Source organism: Gobius niger (assembly GCF_951799975.1).
Source record: "Gobius niger genome assembly, chromosome: 5".
NCBI classification, from domain to species: Eukaryota; Metazoa; Chordata; class Actinopteri; order Gobiiformes; family Gobiidae; genus Gobius; species Gobius niger.
In genome coordinates, this window is record NC_136856.1 from 7,314,323 (window position 1) to 7,332,731 (window position 18,409).

At 40.8% G+C, this 18,409-nt stretch overlaps 1 protein-coding gene across 3 annotated transcripts in view; it reads left to right on the forward strand.

Annotated features, from left to right (window-relative positions):
- The window catches only part of LOC306962874 (protein phosphatase 3 catalytic subunit alpha-like), a 95,784-nt gene that overhangs the window by 999 nt on the left and 76,376 nt on the right, over positions 1-18,409 (forward strand). The gene's annotated exons all lie outside the window — the stretch shown is intronic.

Below are 18,409 nucleotides of genomic sequence, written 5' to 3' on the forward strand. Positions count from 1 at the left end.
GATGCGCGGCAGCAGCGGTCGGTAAAGAAGAGAGGGAGAGGATGCTGACAGGGGAGAGGTGGTGGGGGGGGGAGACTTAAGGGCTTTACGCCTTGCTTCTTGCACTGTATCCCTGGATGTACGTCATGTTGTTCTCGTAGGATGTACTTCCAGCAACGGTGGCCCACATTGACGAGCAATTGTCACGTTCCTGTGTATGGAAGGGTGTTTGAAAAAAAAACGTTGCGCGGGGGTAACTTTGCGAGGCCGGGTGCGCACTGTATGTTTCCCCCCCGTGTTGGTTGATTAAATCGTGGCATGACATTTCCCAAACGAGACGCCGTGGGTCCGCGCGAGGCCCGGTCACGCACGAGTCGATGTTTTGTTCATGAATTAAGGCCTGAATGTCAGCGAGTGAGGGAGAGCGCGTTGGCGGTATCTTTCCGGCGCGTCCACGCACGAAAAGGTCTCCCTGGCTTCCCCCTCGTGAGCGACACAAAATGGAGTTCAGTGTGGTGCATGCGCGCGCGTCTCACATGAACGGGTGTCAGTGCTTTTTTTTTTTTTTATGGGGTTTGCCGTGAGATTTCCTCTTTTAAGATGTTAAGGCAAAGGAGCGATGCGAAAGTGGAGAGTGGGGGAGTGATGTGACGCGCGAAGGTCTCCCTTGAAAAGGATGCTGAGACGATGATGAATGGATGTAGGAATGAGGAACATCATTTGTATGGGGGAAATCTGATGTAGTAGCCTGTTCGGTTGGAGATGCGTTGAGTCTAAGAAAAAATAAATCAGTGACAGGAAAAAGGATCCATGAATAGAAGGAGAAGAAAGAAAAACTATAGTGAGCGTTCATTGAATCAAAAAATATTGACTGAATCTTTTATATCACAAAGTCAATATTCACTTAAAGAGGCTTCATCAGCAACTAAGATAAACCCCGATCGATGTACAGTCGAAAGTGCTGCTAAACGATCACTAGTTGCTGACAAAGCCTCCGGAGGTGAATTGTGAAATGCTCAGTCCAGTACAGATGACGACTTAAGGCGAGACCCTGCAGGTGAATAGGGAAAAAAATGTATATTTACAGATATCAATTTGAAACTTTAGCTGTAGATCACTGGCATAAATGTGAGAAAAAATACATTTTACCTTTTCATATAAGAACAAGGTGTTTTATGCCTAAAAATGCCCCAAATTTCCCATCTTTTCGGCGACGAAATCTGAATAATGGATAGAGCTACATTCAAATTTATGGTTTCATTTTATTGATGAATGAGTTGCCAAGACCTTTTCAGAGGGGATTTTGGATTTCTTGTTTCTTTTTCGCTGCTCCTTCACGTCGAAAGGAGCCAGCTGAGGTGGCTCGGGCATCTGTTCCGGATGCCTCCTGGTCGCCTCCCGCGGGAGGTTTTCCAGGCATGTCCTAGTGGGACAAGGCCTCGTGGAAGACCCAGGACACGGTGGTGGGACTATGTCTCCGAGCTGGCCTGGTGTCGCCTCGGGGTCAGAACAGCTGGAGGAGGTGTCTGTGGATCGGGAAGTTTGGGCATCTCTGCTGAGACTGCTGCCCCCGCGACCCGGCCCCGGATGAAGCGGAAGAAAATGGATGGATGGATGGTTTCTTTGTAAATAAGCTGTTTTTTAGTGGAATAATTTGTAAAAAAAATAAATAATTTTTGCCTTATTTTTTGACGTTCAAAACTCAATAAATGGGGCTTAGGGATTAAATAATAAAAAATCCCTCTGAAAAAATCTTCCAAATATTGTTCAGTCCAAGGCTGGAAAATGTGAAGTCTTTAGGTCCGACTGACGTGGACATAGTGTCGCCACAATGACAGAAAAATGTGTTTTGAGAAAAAGGCCCTTGAAATTGCATTGTCCCATATAAGTCTATGGGGGAACATTGAATCAGTGCAATATTTAAACATGTTATTGTGAAGATTTGGTATATTTTCTGTTTCCGGGTGAAAGCTTATATGTTCAGAGACCAATATGGCCCAAAACCTGAAAACTGTAGTGTAGCCTGTAGTGTCTCCCCTTAAGAACCTTTTTCTGCTCATGTACGACTCCTGAGCCATTTCCATCGTGTGCGTTCAAGAGGTGCCTTTTGGGATTCGAAATTGAAAATAGTATCAATTTGGCTGAACTGCAGGGCGTTTACTACATTACAAGAAATGACAGAGGGCACAAGTACCTAATCACCAGATCAATAATGTTTTTAAAAATTTTGACTTCTAAAGACTGACCATTAGGTTTTGTCTTTGTTTGTTTTAGACCGTGTAACCAGTTTGGATTAGCTGTTCATATATAGTTCTGCTTTCTGGTCCCACACTCGTTCATGTCAGAGTGACACGTTCCTAGCTCTAATCATCAAAACCTGTATCTCGATTATTGCAGTGAGAGATTTGTAATCTGCTGTTGCACATGTGAGTGCTAAGTGGGCATATGCAGTCAAATTGAATGCTTTTTCTATGCCATTTCAATGCTTAAACACAACATTATGAATGACAAAAGTGCAGGAGATTCAGGAATGTGTCAAGTATAGAGAGGAATGAGGGAAATTTTGATATTTAGAAGAAAACTGGTCACAACAGGAAACCTCTGAGCAAAAGAAATATCTGCAATTGAATGTTTTTGGACCTTAAAGGAACAGGCCGCCGTTTTTCCCATACTGAGATGTGTTCTTACTTGAGCTTAGACGAGTTGATGTGTACCTGTCTGGTCTTTGTGTGTGCCCTCAGTCACGCCAAAAGACCAAAGATGTTGCTAGCATTTGGCCTCACCCAGCATATTCCCATAGCTCCAAATAGGGGTTAAGTTAGATGCGACCACGCTCTTCCACGGGCGCACACAAAGACCAGACAGGTACGTATCAACTCGTCTAAGCTCAGGTAAGAACATATCTCAGTGTGGAAGAACTGTGTGCCCTCAGTTACGCATTTGGCCTAGCCCTTTTCCACCAAGCTGGTGCCGGTGCTGGTTCTGGGCCAGTTCCAGTTTCAGAACCGGTTCTTTCGTTTTCCACTGAAAAAACGCTGGCTCTTGGTTCCAAAATCTGGTGCCGGTTGGGAACCAATTAAAAGCTGGTCCAAGAAAGGAGCACCAGTGATGTCAGCGGCTGGGGGCGTGGCTCTCTCCTCCAACAAACAATCAATATTAGTTTGTGCTTATAACTTCCTGGAGAAGCCAAAACAGTCTCTGTGGAGGAAACTGTTGTTCTGCTTTATGCTCTTTAGCTAAAACAAGAGTTAGGAAGAAGAAATCAAAATGTTAACGGCTTATTTTTCTGTATTTTTTAACCAGAAGCGACTGTAGTAAGATGTTACAATCCATTTTTGATGTTGACTTCCCAAAGTGTTGCTATGACAATAGGCACAGCTCTCATTTTGGTGGAAAACCAAGTCAGTATGGAACCAACCCGGCACCAGAACCAGCTCTGAACCAGCACCTTGGTGGAAAAGCCCTACCAGTGTATTCCTATGGCTCCAAACAAGGGTGAAGTTAGAAGTGACCACGCTCTTCCACGGACACGCACAAAGACCAGACCAGGGTAAACTTGACTCAAATAAGAACATATCTCAGTATGGGAAAAAACGGTGGCCTGTTCCTTTAATATTGTATTTTTTATTAACTTTGACCTGATGTCAGTATTTTGCCTGCTGGAGACCAAATGTAATGCTTTTCACTGACAACTGAGGACCTTAGATTGGGCACAATTAATTTAATGACTTTGAATGCCTTACGGAAGCTCTGTTAATGTCTGTTAAGGTCGAGGTCAGCTTTTATACTCAGTGGAGGTTGATTTAAAGGAACAGTTCACCGTTTTTCCACACTGAGATATGTTCTTACCTGAGCTTAGACGAGTTGATACGTACCTGTCTGGTCTTTGTGCCCGTGGAAGAGCGTGGTGGCTTCCAACTTCACCCCCGTTTCGAGCTGCAGGAATATACTGGGAGAGGCCAAATGCTAGCAACGTCTTTGGTCGTTTTGCGTGACAAAGACCAGACAGGTACACATCAACTCGTCTAAGCTCAGGCAAGAACATATCTCAGTATGGGAAAACGGTGGCCTGTTCCTTTAAATCTACCGAAGTATTTACAGTCCTAATTGTGACCGTAGCTTCTTGGGGAAAGAAGCACCAAAACAGAAACAAAAAATTGAGAAGAAAACAAGGATGTAAATGCAACAAAATGTGACAAAAACTCAACAAAAATGTGACAAAAATGTGACAAAAACTCAACAAAAATGTGACAAAAACTCAACAAAGATGTGACAAAAACTCAACAAAAATGTGACAAAAACTCAACAAAAATGTGACAAAAATTAAACAAAAATGTGACAAAAAAAACAAACATAAAAAAGGTGACACAACCCGGCAACAACGCGAGGAAAAAGATCAGTTTTGTGGGTCTTAGCTTTCAAATGAGGTGTTACACAGGCCTATAGCCAAAGAGGACAGATGGCATTCAGTTTAGGCGGGTGGTAAGAGGTTAAGCAATGAGTTTTTTCGCCTAAACAAGACTAAAAACACTACATTAGTTACCCTAATAACGCTAGTAGTTTGCCATAATCTCAGCTCGAGGGCAGGGGCCGATATGACTTTCCAAATCTCCCAAAAGAAAATTAACAATCATTATTTGTAAGGGATTGGATTCACAACCCTGCCACGTTTATCATATGGCTGAGAGTCCTTTTTACTGACCTCCATTTTGGACGCCTTTACGAGGAAATAATTTGACTTTAGTTCACACATGCTGAGTGGATTGTCCCAGTAGTGAAAAAAAAGAAAAAGAAAATGTACAAAAGGGCAGAAATTAGGACAAAAATAGAAGTAATTACAGTCCTAGTTGTGACCGTAGAAATAGCTATTTTGTGTTTGATTTCCGTGTCTTGTAATGAACACAGTCACTGACCTTAGAGTGAAAAAGCAAGAGGAGTAGGCTTAAAGATACAGTAAGGGGAGCAGGGGCAGTGTGAAGGGAAGGACAGAGGGAGCATATTAAGAGTGTTTCTTGCGTGGGCGAGTATCAGCAGAGAGGGGAGGGGGTTGCGTGGGGTTGCGGTTTGCCGAGCTCACTTTGTTTTGTTTTTTTGCTGTGGGGTCAGGCCTTTTTGCACGCAGCAGCACTGTCACATGGACCACTGATCGGGCCGCCGTCCACGTACCGCCGTTTGAGACCCCCTGAGTAACCGGGAGGGGCTGTACAGAGAAAGGAGATGACAGTTTGGACGTGCCCCGGATAAGCTCGGGTGCCCACACATGCTGTTAAAGCTACGACCAGGACGTGTGTATCGCATTTGTGGAACAGCGGAGCGTCCATTTTGGTTTTATTTGAAAGAAAACTTGAGCTCTTGCTAAAATACTGATCAAGATGCTGATATATAGCGATATTTTACTAAAGCTTCCATTAAATTTCTTTACAGATCTTGACCCCTTAACTCCCACCTGAACGGATCCCATTTTCCCCAGTTTGGCTTTACCCTAATAAAAAGAAAACAAGGATGAAAATGCAACAAAAATGTGACAAAAACTCAACAAAAATGTGACAAAAATTCAACAAAAATGTGACAAAAATTCAACAAAAATGTGACAAAAAATCAACAAAAATGTGACAAAAAATCAACAAAAATGTGACAAAAATTCAACAAAAATGTAACAAAAATTCAATAAAAAAGTGACAAAAATTAAACAAAAATGTGACAAAAAATCAACAAAAATGTGACAAAAAATCAACAAAGATATGACAAAAATTCAACAAAAATGTGACAAAAATTCAATAAAAAAGTGACAAAAATTCAACCAAAATGTGACAAAAACTCAACAAAAAAGTGAAAAAATTCAACAAAAATGTGACAAAAATTCAACAAAAATGTCACAAAAATCTAATCTAGATCTAATTTTAAAGCATTTGTATCAATTTCATGAACTTGGAGGCGAGTTTTCGAGCATTCTTGTGAAAGTGACCCTGAAAAGTGCCCCTGCAAGTAGTGAAATGTGCCTATAAACATGTCCCTGTTAAGAATTGTGATGCTACAAATATATTTGGAAGATTAAGGATGAGTTTGTACCCCCACCAACATTTCAGTTTAGTGGCTTCATCAGGTATAGGGCCTTTAAACAAGTTCCCTTTCTTCAGATGAGTATAATAACGGCATTGATATAATACAGCCGTCCGCAATATCAACATTGTATCGCCAAACAAATCACAGTGTAGCAGATTGCTGCTATGTTGTCAGTCTCTTTGCAGCTAAATGAGTTATTGTACTAAAAGAAAACAAGGATTTTATCATATCAAGCAAATGCATGAGTTTTCACTTTACTTTTGAATCGTGTCGTTGTGACTCTGTCCTCGCATAGTAACTCATTTGCTGCTCATCTTTCATTGGATTGGCTTGGACTGCATCACAATTTTAACAAGATAAGACTTTATTGATCTCGCAGTGGAGAAATGGGACGTTCTCGCAGATCGATGTCAATTCGATGTGTTGCATGTCGATGTACAGATGTGCGTTTAGGCTCCAAGAAGCCGAGCAAACGCTGTTGGCTTTTGTGATCGTCTGAATTTATAGAATAGAGTTAAACTCCCAAGATGTTGGTCCTGCAGTAAAACCATTTGCAAACTAGGGATGTCACGGTTACCGGTGTTGCGTAAACCCCGGTAAAAAAGTTGACAATAATAATTACCGTCTTGTTTTTGAAAAAATATTTTATCTCGGTGGATTACGGCGCCCGCGGTTTAGGCAAAGTGAGCCTCATGAGCCGCCGTCTCATCTGCTGAAGTTTCCGCGCAGGCGCCTCTGTAGCTACAACCAAAACAAAACTGTCTCGAAGCTGGAATCATGTCCGACACGACAGCGCAGGATCAGCCTCAGAGACCGAGCCTGAAGTCTGGACATGTTTTGTGTATTTTAAGAAGCTGAAGGACAGTTGATAGAGACAGTTTTCCTGTTTGTGGAACGTGCAGGAAAAAGTGTCTCTAAAGCAGCAAGACTTCGAACCTCTGACTCTCCTGCGTGACCGTCTCCACAGCTCTATAGCAGTAAGCTAACATTAGCGTGACCGTCTCCCACAGCTCTATAGCAGTAAGCTAACGTTAGCGCTTTAGCTGAAATGCTGATGTGGGACTTTGGGCTGAAGGAGAATGTAACGAGTCGCCCCATAGTGCGGCTGCAGCGCCACCGCCAGCATAAACCGTGTCCGGATACCTCCGCACGATAGCACAATGCGTTACGGGGCTCCCGGTGGCAGATTGCAATAGATTCACTCTCGCCGCAGTATTATGAATTTAACAATGATCACTGTCTGATGGCATTTTCCTAAATCTGCAAAGTGAAAGCTCACTGGAAGGACACAAACTGAGAACATTCTTCCTGATATAGACGGTTTATCTTGTTCAAAAATATTCTTCGTTTGTGACGCTATAAATAGTACATGTAACACCCTCGAAACGATCAACACATCGTTATAGTTCCTTTACTTTGATGTGAAAAGGCTTTGTCTGTATTTTTTATGTAATAAGCACTGTTAAACTTTTTTGAAACTATTTCAGTTTGTGCAGGACTATCAATGCTTTCTGAACATATTAACACACATTAAAAAAAATACCACGATAATACCGAAAAGCGTGATCATTTTGGTCACAATAACCGTGAGGTAAAATGTTCATACCGTGACAGCCCTAATGCAAACATATGGTGCACAGTTGTTGATCACGTACAGCGGAAAACCAAGGTTTAGATTTACGGATGTAGTGAAAGTGTAGTGAGTTTACTTGGTGTGAGAGAAGCTCAGCTGTGTGGCTACACCACCCGATGTGTTACCCCCGTTCTGAGCGCAAACTGTTTCTCACATTTACACATATGCACATGCCAATGGAGGCTGCTGGAGCTCTGCTTTATCATGTTTCAGAGGTGGGTAGTACTCCGTTACATTTACACACAAGTACATGTACGCTTGAGCAACTTTTGGAAGTAATTGTACTTTTCATACAGCGCTTTTTACTTCAACTTGAGTAATATTAAAGTGAAGTATGTACTCTTACTTGAGCAAAGAAAGTGCCACTGTGAGTCAATCTTTAAAGGTGCATTATGCAGCTTTTTATGCAGAGAAAAAGGTTGATATTTGTGTGTATTTGACCGCTAGTATTTGACCACTTCAAATCTGTTTTTCACTTGAAATGACACAAAATCATCTGAATTAAGAGAATAACTACTACTAGAGGTTTTATCTCATCTAAGACCAGACCAAATCTACTCAATCCTTAAAGAGCCACCATTGTAGTCCTTGTTCAGACCTGGGTCAGACCTGACTTTGTCCTGGTTGGCCTTAGTTCGAATGTGATTTTGTACTGTTTTAGTCATAGATGTGTTTTGAAATAGACCTGCCTGGACTGAAGTAACGTAACTGGTTAAAGCCATTCTGCTAAACTGTCTTTAATAGACAACGAGCCTAACGCCAAACATGCTCCTTATGATCCTCTAGATGTTGCTGTCTTTGTCTCTAAAAAGCATGTCCCACTCCCAGCAAAGTCTGTTCTTTTTGTTCTTGTATTTGCATTTTGGGGGGGATGTTATGTAGTATGAAAAAACATTAGATTACATTATTTCACACTATACGATTCATAAACTTAGACATGTCATTTCCTACAAACTTCAGCTCAAACAAAAACAAATGCTTCCCTCCAGTATCATTTAATTCACAAAACAACTGTATTGTCTCTTCCAAACTCCAAAATGCTGTTTCTGCCAAAGAAATGGCTGTAAACCTGACGATTGTAAAGTCCAATGATTGATTATTGAGATCGACCAAAGTAGAGATTGCGATTTCGATAAAATTTAGAATCAATGTATGACTCAATGTTATTGATTCGGCAGACGTTTGCGGAGTGGTTGTGCATGTGTGTGTGGGAAGGGCTTCAAGGTTTTGGTTTAGTCCTCGTGTGTGTTCAGAAAACCTTAAACCAGGGGTGCCCAAACTTTTTGTCTCCGAGGGCCAAAATGAAGAAGTGCCTGTGGGTCGCGGGCCAAACACGGCGATGTCAAGCGTGAAACACATATAACTGCAAATATTATTATTATTATTATATTATTTCACTTTCGATATACATGTGCATTTGACTCTATCTACGCAAATAACATGTTACATTAAAGCAGTACTAAGTAACGTGTTTACCTTAATAAATCCTCCCTGTAGTCCCTGTGGGGGTAACACAAGTGTTTAAGGGGGATTGGAGGGTCTTTCATCTCCCCCTGGTGTCTCTGGCCAGAAAACCATGTTTGCAACTTGACACCGGTCCGGAGAAAGCAATACACACTAATGAAATCACGAAGAAGAAGCTAATATGCAAACGGGCAAAGCTAACTGCCGGCTAACGTCACTTTAAACAGTATTTCAGCAAAGTTTGAGTGAAAAAAATATTTCCATTGTATAATTGGATGCACAGTAACCCTCTCTCCCTTCGTCTTTCCTGTCAGCGTAGTATTTACTCTCCAAGACAATTAATAAGTTAAAAAATCGTAACTTGCTACGACACCTGCAGTTGCGCTTATGGCCTCTAGGGGGAAGAGTTACTTAGTACTGCTTTAATACAAATGTTAACTATGGCAAAAGCCTAGTTTTAGTCGAACAAAATCAATAACGTAGAAATATAGTGCAAAATGTTAACAACAACACCTGTATCTGCAGCACCTACAGTGACTTTGCCTCATTCAAGAAAATGCCCTATTAGATCATTTTGAAAGTGTCAGTTCAGCATATATTATTTTATAAGTCGATTTTTAACACCCACCTTTGCTGATGTCAACGACCTTTGAAATAAAAGTTGGAAAACTGGGAAAGTTGATACTACAACGCTCTGATAAACACCTAGACATCACAACAGTGTTTCCTTAACTTTTCGAAAGGAGTGAAACAGCGCCCCCAATTTGACGCTGGTGGTCAAAAAGTGTACTGCATCCATATTTACCACTGAGAATGAATGGGAAGAGAGTTAGTGTTAACCACATTATGCGGTGCAAAAAGTAGGTCACTCTCTGGGCCCCACTTTGGGCACCCCTGCCTTAAACCTTACTGTGAGCAGACCTGCCTCTCCGCAGACCTGGCTCATAACTTTGCTCCATGAAGGTGATGTTGCTGCTTTGCTTTAACTACAGTCCGGGTTTTAAACTGTTTTGAGCTCAAGTCTGAACTGCTTTTCGACTTGGTGCTAATTGGGCTCTGGTTTAATCTAGGTCTTGTTTGCAGCTGGCTTAGGCCTTGCTTCTGTCCTGCTTTAGACCTTAAGTCCACTGTAGCAGAAGAATCCTGTCGCCTGGACCTCTCTGTATGCTTCTGCTGTCTCTGGCACTAGTTCCTTTATCATGAGCAGAGATGGGGCTGGACCAGGGACATGTGTCAAAGTGAGTCTCCTCCACGACCGACCGACGCGACAGCAGCAGCAGCAGCAGCGTCTTCCTGTAACAAATGTTTGAAAGTGCAAAGCCTGGGCAAGAGGATAAAGTGTGTTTGAGTGCTGGGGCATAGTTTAAATTCAGGTGAAGCACAGGAGGGAAGGAGAGAGACAAGGCCAAAGCAAACGCTGATGTAGTTTAAAGAGGCCACGTTCAGATAAGACGGCAGGATATTCATCAACAACTTGGCAATAGTAAATAGTAGAAACCTTTCAACACCCTGATTTGTTTTAATACATATTATTATACGGCTCTTCACAACGTAAGTAGAAGCTCCGTTGATTTGAATGGGATTTCCCAACGTTCTACCGGTCATTATTTTCTGATAAAGGACCTCTGAGGATAATAATGACGCTGCCAATGGCAACGGAGTTGGTGCTTTCATATCACTCCGCACGTACGTAGTAGCGACACTATCTGTCCTGTCACTGAGAGAGAAGTCGGGGAATCGCTCGTGAAGTTAGCGTGAGTCTGACTTTCAACTTACCCAGAGATTCACCCCATTCCTCCAACTGCACCTTCAACTAAGTAGCTAGGCTAGCTGCTAGCCTTGCTGCTTCTAGCCTAGCCAAACGTTGCCGAGCAACGCGTAAACTTTTGGGAACTATTTGTCGCGGAAGTCATTAAATAAACCTTTCGACCTTCATAAAAGTGTACGAAGTTTATGTTGTGTGTGTTTAGTTGGCAAATGGCCGTATAATAAGCGGGATAATGTATAGAACGCTGGTCATTATCGGGAAAATAAGCACCTTCAGGGCGAAACAAGACCCCTCCCGGTTCGCCCTGTTGGTGCTTATTTTCCCGAAAATGACCAGCGTTCTATACATTATCCCTTACTTAAAACCTCATGAAGATTGGATGTTTAGTCTTTTGCAATGGTCATTAACACATTGAGTGCCAATAACGGACAAACACTTTTTTTTTTTATTACGAAACTAGACACTGTAATACACCTTAAGTGTGATTTTCGTATCTCTGTGAAGAACATACGTGAAATAAATGACAATGAAAAACTTGTGAAAAGTCAAAATCTGGACATTTCATATGTATTTTTGCGTCTTCTTTCTTCTGAGGGGCGTTGCGTAGCAAACAGCTGTAGAGCCGACACTTCTCTCTGTGTTTGACAAAGCAGAGCGGCTCCCCCCCCCCCCTTTTTAAAGAGGGGGTATTCTGCTTTTTTCAATCACATAGCACCAGTCTATATCACACTACAATGATGACAAACCTTCTGTTGGTCTGTAAATGCAGTAAATTAGAATAACTGCCTTGTATAAAATGTCTCTCTCAAAATGGCTGTAGTGAATGTCTTGAAATAGGCCTCTGTCTCTTTAAGAACCTCTGAGCCTTTAGACACGCCCCCTCCACACGCTGTCTGTGGCATCAGTGGGGAGGGGGTTCTGCTGAGGGGCAGTGGTTGGTTACTCGGCTGGTGACGAAAGCTCGGAGGCGTCTCCAGGAGGTGGGGGCGTTCCTAGGAGGACTCAGGCAAACCTATCCCTAAAATGGCCGCCATCAGAGTTTTTACAGATTACTCAAAAATACGTGAATGTGCCAAGGCAACACTTCAGGCATGTTTTTAATGAGGGAGTGACAGAATAACATGATGGAAAGCTTGAAAAAGTCCATTTTGCATAATACCCCCCCTTTAAATGGTCCAAATTGATCCAAAGACGACTGAGAACCATCCGGGTTAAGTCTTCAATCCGAGAACCAGGCGGTTTAAACGCACACGCGATAAAAAGCGATGGATCATCAGTGATTTTGATCAAAACTAGCCTCTGTTTAGCTTTGGATTTTTCAGGAATCGAGGCACGTAGAATTAAACTGTTTTCATCTACGGAGAGTTTAGAGTCTAAGCTTTAAAACGAGCCATGGCATGTGTCCATAGCTGTAACATAGAATATGCTGTGGTGCTACAAATGTCATGAAAAATGTTTTGGATTGCTGGCACTTTACAGCTAAATCCCCCAAACAGCGCGGCGCTCAGTGTGTTAAGATGATTTGATTGTGATTAGATGAGCTAGCATTGTTCACCAATAAAACAGCAACTTGTACAACATGTCTGTCATTAAAGGATGAAGGTTTCTCGTCTGCAACACTATAACGACTCGTGCAAGTGTTGTTTCATCGCAGTTTTACAGGCGTCGATTGAAATCAGATGGTTCAAAGATGGCAGCATATGTGCGGAACCTTTGTCTCGTAAATCAGACTCTTTGAACAGCATTTTTTTTTTTTTATTGTGCGTCTGGGTCTGGGACACACTGGGCAGTCGTCGCTGAAATGCCAGTGCCACATGGTGATCATAAGCTGCTGAGTCACTATCCTTGTTGTTGCAAATATTTGTGGAAGTTGAGTGGGTATTTCCTTCGTTCGAATGTCAGCAAGTCTGCAGATGGTCCCAGTTTTGTTAATGTGTAAAGCCACAGACCTGCATCTCCTGCTGTGTTTCTCACACTGCGGCTCGTGTCTCACTGGTGGTGCTTATGGGCTCCTTCAGGTTGTATTCATCTGTTATTTTAGATTTTAATTTGAGTTGTTCACGCTTTAGTAATGCATGAAAGTATGGTGTTTTTTTCTGGTTTAGACATGATTTACGCAGTTTATTCTTAATTTTGTACCATTTAGATACATTTGAGACTCTTGACCGAGGCAGGTGGTACTTGGAAGGTCAAATATTCTTTAAGATGATACTTGAAAGGCTCTTGGACTTCTAACATAAGCCTAACAAGCAGTGTTAATTTCGTCGACTAAATAATTTAGTCTTAATTTTAGTCAAAGTGATGTTTTTTACGACTAAAATTGGACTAAAACTAAATTTAAAGTTTCTCATGAGACTAAAACTGTGACTAAAATGTCCAGATATTTTAGTCGACTAAAATAAGACTAAATAAAAATGAAAGGGAGAGACTAAAATCATCCAAACTTCTATTGAGCGTCTGAAAGAGCCTCATATCATGTAAATTCTCTGCCAAAGGATCAGCTCTGAGCTTTGTTCATGTGGAGCAGCTCCATGAAGCAGAGGAACAACATTAAATATGATTATAATGAACATCATAAATGCAAAGTCGACTAAATTTAAGACGAATTTAGTCTAAATTTACTTGCAATTTTAGTCGACTAAAACTAGATTAAAATTGAAGATATTTTTTTGATTAAAATCGAATTACATTTTCGTCAAAAGACTAAAACTAAATTAAAATATGTTGTCAAAATTAACACTGCTAACAAGATTTTAAAAAGTTGAGTAAAGACCTTCAGAGGTACTTTGATAGCTGGTTAAAGTGATAGTCTCTAAGTTTAAATGTTTTGCAAATTTAATGGATCGCATGTAATTGACCTCCAGGGCCTTCGATTTGACAAGCGCAAATACTTATAATATTAAAATCATGATAAGTTAAAAAATTAATTTATTAAAAAAAACATATTTTGTTAAGTCCCGCCCTTTGCCGATGTATGGCTTTGACCAATAGGACGAGCTTTCCTGTGAACTGGCCTCAGGAAGGAGGGGGGAGAGTTTGATAGTTTACTCTTAAAGGAACAGGCCACCGTTTTCACATACTGAGATATGTTCTTCCCTTAGCTTTGACGAGTTCTTTAGGACCTGTCTGATCTTCACCCGTGCCTTCAGTCACGTAAACACAGCGCAGACGGCGTTAGCATTTAGCCTCTCCCTCTCTCCACTATAGCTCCAAAACAGGTCAAGATAGAAGCTACCAAGCTCTTCCACGTTTTCCCTATTTAAATATGGTTACGTGAAGTGTTCCACTACAAAGTATAATTACACAAAATTAAACAATGTGGATTTTCTAAGCGGATAAAAGGGGGGACTATATTGTAAGGCGTAATAATACCAGGAGTAGTTCGAAATGGTTAGTGCTAGATCGTATGCTCCGGAGGGACGGTCTGCTGTGAGTTTGTATAGATCTATGAGTTGGTTTGTCTAAAAATACAAATAATCCTAATCCTAACCCTAATCCTTAAAGTTAACCCCTTAACTCCCGCCTGAACCGAGCACATTTTCTCCAGTTTGGCTTTACCCCAGTCCAAAAGCTTCTGGAAAAAAGCTGTGAAAATGGCAACAAAACTGAGATGAAAACAATGATGGAAATGTGACAAAAAAGTGAGAAAACATTGACAAAAAAGTGACAAAAAATTTATGAAAAAGTGGCAAAAATGTCACAAAAAATTGACACATAAATGACGAAAAAATTTCAAAAATGTGACAAAAAAATTAAAACAAATTGATAAAAAATTTACGAAAAAATGACAAAAATGTGATAAAAAATGACAAAAATGTGACAAAAAATGTGACAAAAAATTGACAAAAAATGGACAAAAAATTGACGAAAAAATTGCCGAAAAAATGACAAAAATGTGACAAAAAAATGACCCAAAAAAATGAGTTGAATACCCAACAAAAAAATGTTGAAAAAAAAATGTGATGACGTGAGGAAAAGATCCTCTCGGTTCAGGCGGGAGTGAAGAGGTTAACCATTTCCCTGGCCCTAACCTTAATTTGTGTCATGATATCTCACGTTTTCACAGCAGACTGTCCCTCCGGAGCATACGATCTAGCACTAACCGTTCGAAATCCGCGCAGTAATCTTCACTTTACTGTGCGGATGCATGGTGTTTTATCGGAGACTGTTCGCTATCTGTGGAGCTAGTTGATACACTAGTAAAGGCAGAATAGAATCAAAATAGTGCTCTGTGTAAGAGGTCGCCCTAAGAAACAAACCTCTATAGAACTTAAAGCAGCTAAAGCAGAAGACATTATAATTTCTATGTTACACAATCTATCATTTGTGCCATATTGTCGCATGTTGCCTCATATCCATCGCTCCGGTTCCTTGCATGAATCCGTGCCACTGTTGTCACCTCTGGCTACACTCAGGGCTCTGGGCTCCCTGCCTGCCCCCTCCCGATACCCCCCCCCCCCCTCCATAAATCCCCTGTGGGCCAGTGAAGCACCAGGCGCTCCCCACACCACCATATTCTCAACTGGGACTGACTCTGTTTTTGTGTTTTTTTGTATTATTTGTACCGCTGAGGGTTCGGGGTCCCAGCTTGACAGGTCTTTCTCTGGCCCGTGGGGAGCGTGGCAGGGCATAGGGGCTATTTTTAAACTCCATAGAGGGAGAGGGAGCGAGCGTGTGGAGGGATTGTCTAACCAGGCCACGCTGCCGGGGATGGGCCAGCCCTCTCTCTGCTCGTCTATGTACACAGATGGTGCTTCTTGGGTGCATTAATTGAGAGACTTCAAAGTGTTTAGTTAGTCGGTGGTTGGTGAGCCTTCCTTTTTTCATTCAGCAACTCGTTCACTGGCGGGTCTGCTGAAGCCGATCTGGGCCAAAGAGGGAGATAAAAACAAATGGAAGTTGTGCGGTTGTGGGCCATTCACTGCAATCGTTCTAGGATTAAGCCCCAGCAAATTGAAAAGGCAATTCTATAGGAGAGATTTGTGCAGATTTTGAAAGAAAAATCCGCACACAAACTCAACAAATGATCTTTTTTTGGAGAAAATGGTCTCACAAATCTGCCAAATTCAACAATTTAGGTGAAACTCCTATCAACTGGGATGTTGTCACCACTTTTAGAGACAGGGCCGGTCCTGGAAAGAACTATAGAATATCTGTGTAATCCACCAGTGTTTGCTAGTTTCCCATAGTGTTTACAGAGACCGCGTGCGAGTGAAAGTAACCAATGAGGGGTCTTCAGTGTATGTGCTGGAGGCGGGACCTGCGGTACTGCCATATCAGTCACTGTCATATTCGTGTGCGTTGTCGGGACTAATCATAACTTGCCCTTAGCGTAAAAATAGTGATCAGATGTACACAACTGTAATGATTATACACAGCAATGACATTAGGCAATTAGTTATGATATTAAGCCCTTAACTCCCACCTGAACCGAGCACATTTTCTCCAGTTTGGCTTTACCCCAGTCCAAAAGCTTTGGAAAAAAGCTGTGAAAATAGCGACAAAACTGAGACAAAAACAATGATGGAAATGTGACGAAAAAGTGACGGAAAATTGATGGAAAAGTGGCAAAAATGTCACAAAAATGTCACAAGAAATTGAGAAAAAATGGACGAAAAAATGACAGAAATGTGATAAAAGTTTGACAAAATAATAACAAAAAATCAACAAAAAAATGACAAAAATGTGATAAAAATGTGATAAAAATTTGACAGAAAAATGACAAAAATGTGATAAAAATTTGACAGAAAAATGTGACAAAAAATAACAAAAAATAACAAAAAATAGCAAAAAAATGTCAAAAAAATGACAAAATTTTGATAAAAAATTGACAAAAAATTGACCAAAAAATGACCAAAAAAATGGACCAAAAAAAAGGCAAAAATGTGATAAAAATTTGACAAAAAATAACAAAAAATTGACAAAAAAAATGACTAAAATGTGACTAAAAAATAACAAAAAAATAACAAAAAAAATGACAAAAAAAATGACAAAATTGTGACAAAAAATAACAAAAAAATGACAAAAAAGTTACAAAAATGAGTTGAATACCCACCAAAAAAATGATGGAAAAAAAAACCTGATGATGTGAGGAAAAAGATACTCTCGGTTCAGGCGGGAGTTAAGAGGTTAAATTAACTATAAAAAATGTACATATGGATCATGACAAAAGTGTATTGTCCCCACCCCAGTATGAATTGATTAACTGCTGTATTCCTCACATGTCTGGAGCACTTGAGAGAGCATTAAGAACTAGTGTTTCATTTCGAACTTCATAATAAAACACTAAAGTGCCAGAAAGCACTTCATACATTTGTTTCAAAGATTGCACTGCAGGGATGTTTCATTTTTCACCATTTAGATCAGAGCATGAATGGCCTTCTTTGTCTGCTCCCTCCACCAATTCCACACATGGTAATTTCTCTGATTTGGATCCACTTCATTTGACATTTTGTAAACCCATCTCTGTGCGGCGATATAAAGCAGGACAGATGGGTCACTTGCTGGAACTGCCACTTCTCGAATCGTGCCATTCTCTTCGCTTCCTCTGTCTGCCCCTCCGTGATTCAAAAGGATGAAATACCCAGCAATTAACTTTAGCCATTAGGCAGGATGTGCACAATAACATTACCCTCTGCTCCATTTGGGCTATTAGGGCCAGCCCAAACAGTTTTAGCAGATTTGTTGGGAAGCTCATGTCATAAATTTTTCAGTCTTTCCGTGCTCGATGAGAAGGAAGGGTGTGTGTGTGTCTTTTGGCGGATCTGGCAGCTTGAAGGATAGGATCTCCAATGGAAGTGATAATGCTCTAGGAACAATGAGGGCTGAGAAGGAAACTGGAGGTACTCACACTCTCGCACGCACGACTCTAGACATTTTAATTATCTGTGTTTTGTGCTTAGTAATACACTGTTTTCAGATTCAATGCACAAAATAGGAAATGACTATATGCTGTGGCTAGTTCTTTTCAAATGCTACTATCCACTTTGTGTTTTTATGGGCCACAATTGGATTCATCCGACCGGAGGTTAAGTACCACCTTCGAAAATACATACGCAACCTTCCAAGTACCACCAGGCTTAGATCTAGATCAAATCTGGAGTGATACAAATCTAAAAAAGTGTGTAAATTGGTCTAAATTCTGTCCGAGAACTTTGAGAAGTCCCTGTTCGATATGAATTGAACTAAACTGGGTGTAAACCATGTCAAAAACCTGCAAAAACACCTAATTTATTTACATTATTAAAGCATACATTCAATTATTAAACAGAATAAAGACTAAAATTGCAGATGACATTGGCTTTAATTTATGATATTGATGCAACATGTGACATTTCTGCCTAAAAACGGTGTAAATATATACATATTATTCATCGTGGGTTCTTTACAGATCCTCACAGCCAAAGCATCAATGCAGTCACAATAGGAAACATGTGAAAATATTGCTAAACAATCATCTGAGGTCACCAATAGATACAGTGTCTCCCAGCGTTTGGCTAATA